We start from the raw sequence: 7,305 nt of genomic DNA on the forward strand, positions 1-7,305 counted from the left end.
ACCTGTGTGAACTTGGGCTAACAGCAAGAACTTACACTCCCCAAATCCTCATCGGTAAAGTGGGGATGCCAGAACCTATTGCCTCAGCTGTTCTGAGGATTAAATGAGTCAATGCATGCAAAGTGTGGCACAGAAATTTATAATGGGGTGGGAGTGAGCACAGATACGAGATTAAATGCATGGAAAGCACTCAACGTATATTAAGTGCACGTAAGAGGCAGCTGCTATGTTATAGCAAGAGACATCATTGCGAGAGTTTAAAAAGACCTTGAATTCAGCAATTCCTCTGGGTATTTATCCATCGAAAATGAAAACACTAACTGGAAAAGATACATGCACCTCTGTGTTCGTTGCAGTCTTCTTTACAATAGCTGGGATATGGAAACAACCTAAACACCTATCAATGAATGAACGGGTAAAGAAGAGGAGTTTGTGTATACACACACACATGACACACGGTGGAATATTATTCAGCTATAAAAAAGAATGAGATCTTGTCATCTGAGACAACATGGATGAGCCTTGAGGGCATTATGCTAAGTGAAATAAGTCAGAGAGTGACAAATTCCATATGATCTCACTCATATGTGGAATCTAAAAAATAAAAAACAAGCTCTTAGATACAGAACAGATTGGTGGTTGCCTGAGGGAAGGGAAAGGGGTAGGCAGAATGGGTAAATGTGGTCAGAAGGTACAAACTTCCAGTTATAAAATTAGTCCTGGGTTCTAATGTACAGCATGGTGACTATAATTAATAATACCATGTTGCCTATTTGAAAATTGCTAAGAGAGCAAATCTTTTTTTTTTTTTTTAAAGATTTTATTTATTTATTTGACAGAGATAGAGACAGTCAGCGAGAGAGGGAACACAAGCAGGGGGAGTGGGAGAGGAAGAAGCAGGCTCACAGCAGAGGAGCCCGACGTGGGGCTCGATCCCATAACGCCGGGATCACGCCCTGAGCCGAAGGCAGACGCTTAACCGCTGTGCCACCCAGGCGCCCCTAAGAGAGCAAATCTTAAAAAAGTTCTTATTATAAGAAAAAAATGTATAACTGTGGTGATGGATATTAACTAGACGTTTTGGATATTAACTAGATCTTTTGCAATACATGCAAAGGGTGAATCATGTTGTATACCTGAAACTTATATACTGTTGTATGTCAATTATACCTCAATAAAAGATAAATTAAAAACTCAAAACTAAACACAAAGAGCTTGAAATTCAATTCATACGTGAAATGGGGGTTTAAAATAAGAGCTTCCCACCCAACTTTAAAAACAATTCCCTGTTTCTTCTGTTTTTTGGCTTTTTTAAAGGTTTTATTTATTTATTTGACACAGAGAGAGAGAGAGAGAGCACAAGCTGGGGGAGCAGCAGAGGGAGAGAGCGAAGCAGGCTCTCTGCTGAGCAGGGAGCCCAACGCAGGGCTCGATCCCAGGACCCTGGGATCATGACCTGAGTCAAAGGCAGGCGCTTAACTGACTGAACCACCCAGGCACCCCGATTCCCTGTATTTTTTCTTTTTTAAAGCAAACGGAGCACCTTACTTCCTATTGCTCCTAAACATACGAGCATTTTCCATTTCAGTATTCACTAGCTTGATGAGTAGATGATATGTTTTTGCATGTGTTTGCTTCTATTAAATCTGACAAGTTGCTGCTTCCTTGTTACAGTTTTATATGGGGCTCAAGTTAGCTGTGAAAATAAATATATCCTTGAGGTAACCTCTGAACCACCAACTTTTGGGCATAAAGTTTCCTATTAATAATATGCTCCTGTTTTGACCCCAGGATGTAAAGAAAGAGAGATTACTGCCTATGACTTTGGGTCAGTTTCTTATCTTTCACAACTCTTTGGGGAGAACTTCCTTAGAGAAAGTGAATATTTGAAATGGTATCTTAAGATTTCAATTTCACACACAGTGGTTGTAAGAAATAACTGCCTACCGGTGGGATTTCATTTCTATTCAACGGGCAATTAAATTGCTCAAATTTCAGCTTAACATTTAGAATCGGGTCTCAAAATGTGTTTTTATTATGAATAATTTTAAAGCAATTGCGACCTTATTGTATCTTTCCATAGCAAGCCTTATGCCTTATGCAGAAGAGGAAATTCGATCGTTCTCAAGACTTGGGGAAATCTGCACTTGATCCCTAGCTGGTGGGACTGCAATTTAATTCCATCTTCCTCCTACCCCCCACTCCTTGCAAATCTTGAATACCTTAAAATTTAGAAATTTTAATTTCTAAATTAAAATTGAATGCGGATGTCAGAGGAAGACCTAAGCAGCCTGTATGATGAGTGTGACCCCAGGTGGATTACTTTTTTCCTGTTGGCATTTTCTATTCTTTTTGCTTATTACATTTACAATTGTTTTCTAAGGAAGAGCAGTTTCAAGTGACTAAGGCTACATTTCTTTGCTAAAATGGACTTCTAATAGAAATGAAAATGCAAATGTCATTGGGAAAATGCCACGAATGACAATTTACTTCTTTTATTTTTTTCCTCAGTCACTAGAAGCTAAGTTGTATCCCATGCCTGTTAGCGGTGACATTCACACATGGCAACAAAAATAAAGATTTGTCTTAACAAATCGGCTTCAGTTCCCAACCAAAATTCTTTACTCCATTGTCACAGACATCTGGCTCCCAAACTCATTTCAGGACATTTCAGCTGGTGGATGTGTTTTCACAGAACGTTAGACTGATTAGAAATCTTAGTGATAAATAAATCAGGTTTCCTATACAGTAGAAAAGATCCCCCAAAAAGTCTAAAAAAATATCCATTTCAGCTGAGGCTCAGGAGAATGAGCATAGGTGTTAGACACAGCTCGGCTGTTTGTCAGCTGTGTGATTTGAAGGAAGTTATTTCACCTCTCTGAGCCTCAGTTTCTCTATCTGTCCAGTGTTAAATACTTGTCAATAGTAATGCTCAGCAGGGCTGGCACTAGGGTGAGGCCGCCGCCATGCCTGTTCACCTCATGGGAGTTTCCAGAGCATTCAATAGCACAATGTGTGGAAGAATGTTCTGCACAGTGGTGGTACATGGTAAGTACTCAGAAATGATAGCTGTTGTTAGTAACCCATCTTTCAGAAGTTAGGGCCACTGTATCAGGAGACAACTAGCTGGTCACCCACCTAGCCAGGACAGGCGCCGAAGAATGCTGAGGCCAGAGGCTGCGGGAAGAGCTGAAGTGTATGCAAGACATCAACCGGCCTCAGGCGTGGGGGGGCCCATCCGTCGGCCGGCGATGCAGGACTGTGCCCGTTTAGGCTCCGGACAAGCTGCTGACAGCTTCATTGCTTCTCTCCACTACATTGCTTGCCTCAGCCGCTTCCCTGGTTTTATCTATCTGCTTTTCCCCCTTCCAACTACTTCTAGATCCACTTTTACAACGAAGATGAGAGGCACAATCAAGTGTTGAATCACTGCCCCCGGATGTCACAATTCCACAGCAAGGGCTTAGCAGAGTGAAGCTCCTAGCATGTTCTAGAGGAAGGGGCCTCAAAAATGTGATTTCTTGGCTTGCTCTTGGGAGCAGTCGGGGTTCTAAGGCAGCTCCCCAGCGGGCTTCACCTGCCCCTGTGCCAACCGCAGCAGAGCCATCCCTGTTGACCTTTGACATGCTGCTCGACCTCTCTGGACTTCGGTTGCTGCATCTGTGAAGTGGGCATATTCAGAGTACGTATCTCACGGAGCTGTTACAATAACCCCGAGGAATGAAACACATAAGGTGCTTGGCAAGGACACCGGTGCATAGTAAGTTTCCACAGGAAGATTTTCCTTGTACAGTGAGATTCCAGCTTTACGGTATTTGAACAGCCACTGATAATTCAGGCCCTTTGATGGGCAAGGCAACTGAGACATAGAGCCAACAGCTCTTTCTTTCCCCTCTGCCACCAACAAACCCTCCCCCACCTCGGGTACTGGACCCTGACCTTATTTGCTGCTCTGAGTTAAAGCGGGGGTCAGAGCTGGGTGAGCTGCCCTACTGAGCTGTCCTTGTGCTCTTTGTTCGTGCAAGCTGTCTCCTCTCTGCGGCTGCGTGAGGAAGCCTCACCTGAGTGACACACCGCAGGGCCTGGGACTCAGCACATTTGAAATCCGAACTCCTTGCTGGGGCCTAGAAAGCCTTATACTATCTGGTCCCTACCTCTCCTGTGACCGCACAGCTCCCTCGCACTCTCTGCTCAACCACACTGACTTTTTTTTTTTATTCCTTAAAACAAACCCAGACAATTCCTGTTGGAAGGCTTTTGCACTTGCTTTTTCCTCTGCCTGTGATGTTCTTCCTCTGGATCGTCCCACGGTTCCCATGTACTTCATTCAGGTCTCTGTTCAAATGTTTCATCCTCCTAAGAGCCTTTAAAAATTCCACTTCTCATCATTCTTCATCCTGGATGCTGCTTTATTTTTCTTCCTGGTATCATCATTACCTCCACTTTACTACATATATATTTGTAGATTTTTATGCGTTGTCTTTGGCCTTTCTTCCCAGCTGGAATGTAAACTCCGGGAAGACAGAAACCCTTTATGACTTGCTCCCAGTTGTGTCTTCAGCACCTAGAACGTGCCTAGCGCATGGGAGGCCCTCGATACGTATTCACTGAGCGAATGAATGTACAAATGGTCGCCCCACTTCCCCCGGCCAAAGCACGCCTGCACCCCGCTTTCTTGGGAAATGTCGAGAAGGAACTTGAACATCTTGTCCTCTTTAAGCATCACTTTTAGGGGAAGATCAGGTCTTGGATGCCGTTCAGATTTGGGCCCAAAAGTTGGTTTGGGAAAGAGATCGCGCTCCTGGCTTCTAGGAACACTCAGATATGGGGAGCGTCAGGAAGCAAGGCCACTCTCTGAAGCCGGATTCTCTACTGCAGGGCCCCCCTGCCCACAGGGAGACGTGGCTATAGTGAACTGATGTGTAGAAAGCAGTCAGTTATAGGAGCAAAGACACAGGCTTTGGAGATAGCCAGGCTTATGTTTTAGTCCTGGCTTTTTTAACTATGTGGTTTTAGGCCAATTATTTGACAGCTCTGAGCCTCAGTTCCGTCACGTATAAAATGGGGATAATTATATCTTCATCACGGGGTTGTAGGGATAAAATGAGATCATGCATGTCAAGTGCTTAGCATAGCGCTCGATGGATGGCAACTATTATTAGAATTAATGAAGCAAAAAGAACCTCAGAGGAGGATAGTCAACCAGGGCAGGGCTTTCTTGGCTGAACAAGGTGGATAACACAGGTGTTTTCCTGCCACAACAAGGGCTCAGCTCAAGCAGGGTGGGGTCAGCCTCCTTGCCCGGAACTCTTGTCTTATCTTACCTGCTCCGGTGACCCCCATGGCACAGATGGGTGGGGCTTACAGACACCTGGCTCAGGCCCACGCTCAGGAAAACGGCATAAGGAGATGGCATCAGGAGCCTGTCCTGGCCACTAGCTCTTCAGAGTTGGGGGGGGGGGGTGTCTCCGGTCTGAGGTCTTGCGTCTTGATAGGCTTTCCGTTGGAAGGAGAGGCCAGGCCGCTTCTGGGGAAGCTGTGTTTTCCGGCACTCGTGGCTAGCTGAAGGCCCCGAGCCTGGCAGGGGAAGGCAATTCTGACCTTCCTAATGATACTTGCTGTCCCAAGCTTCAGACCTCAGTAGAAAGGAGTCTTGTCTATGATGATCCCTAGAGATACCCATTGCCGAAGGACGTATCAAGAAAAGAGCTGTTTGCTCCTTTCTGCCAGTTTTCTCTGCTTCCCTTTAGCTGTCCCTCATGCTTTGGACTGCCAGACTAACCCATCTACAATCCCGTTTTCTTCATTGCCACCACCCTGCTCAAGAATTTGCAATGGCTCCCTATTGTGTGTGACCATTGGCAAGTGGCCCAACCCTTTGGGACCCCAGTGCTATCGTTGTTATGGAGCGAAGAGCTGGACTGGAAGGTTGAGTTGCAGTTCCGTCCCTCTAGCAGGTCAAGACCAAGCTCTCCACGCTTCCATTAAGGCACCCAGTGATCCTGCCCTCTCCACGGGTTCAACTTTATATCCCACAACCCTAGCCCCTGAACTTTCCTACCGGGCCAGGCTGCTCCTCTTTGCTCTCAAACACCCTGCCTGTGCCCATTTTTATGCACTGTCTTATCCTGTTCTCTTTCTCTGGGAGGTCTGTTTCGTCTGTGTTTCCGGACTTCGGTGCTCAAATAGCAGAGTGGTTAAGAATAAAGGCTTTGGAGAGAAATCAACCTCGTTTCCAGCCTCTGCTTCATAACTTACTATCTGGGTAATTAATCTGAAGCAAATCTCTGAGCTTCAGCATTTGCAACGATAACATAGAAACAATGATAAATCTCGGGTTCGAAGGAGTAACGGAGATGATACGTTCAGCAGGCAGAGCACTGCGCCTGGCACGCAGGAAGTGTTCAGTGAGTGGCGGTCATTACTGCATCCCTGGTCCTCTCTACTTCCAGTTGGGTCCATCACCCCGGACTGAGCTCGAGCCATATCTTTACCCTGGAGTTTTCTCTGTCCCCTGAAGCTCATGGTGGCCACTCCCATCCTGAGTTCTCAGGGCTCTTGGCTCTGGGGCCAGGAGAAGCGCTCATCAGACTGCCTCGTGGAGCAATGACTTCACGTGCGTGCAGCGTCCGGCCACCTCAGGAGTAGAGGCGCCATGATTTTCATTTTCACCAGCCTCCAGGGTGCTGATAGAAATTTGGAGAGACTCACTAGTTCCTTTTGAATTAAAGCCTTCAAATATCACATCCATGTTATCAATTTCCCAATTCCTAGATTCACGTTGACATTCAGGAAGGCATGAGGGTCTTTGCGTTGGAGACAAAGGTCTCCCCAGAATCAATATTGAGGACGGCCCATGCATTGTCAGTCACAGACCTCCTACCCGGTAACTAAAGCTATAAAACTCTTAGAAGACAACCTAGGGGAGAATCTACACAACATTGGATTTGGCAACGAGTTTTTAAGTATGACACCAAAAGCACAGATGTCATATTTTATTTATATTTAATGTAATTGTTAAATTGAAAATAGAGAAGTTGGGTTATGTCAAAGCTAAAAACCTTCATACCTCAAAGGACACTATGAACAGAGTGGAAAGGCAACCCATGGCATAGGAGAAAATATCTGCAAACCATAGAGCTGATAAGAGGTTAAGATTCAGAATATAAAAAGATGTCCTATAATTCAACAACAACAAAGCCAAATAACCAAGTAAAAAAATGGGCAAAGGACTTGAGTAGCCATTTCTCCAAAGCAGATACACAAATGGCCACTAAGCACGTGAAAAGATGTTCAACGCCACTA

This window comes from Ursus arctos, unplaced genomic scaffold (genome assembly GCF_023065955.2).
Source record: "Ursus arctos isolate Adak ecotype North America unplaced genomic scaffold, UrsArc2.0 scaffold_23, whole genome shotgun sequence".
Lineage (NCBI taxonomy): Eukaryota > Metazoa > Chordata > Mammalia > Carnivora > Ursidae > Ursus > Ursus arctos.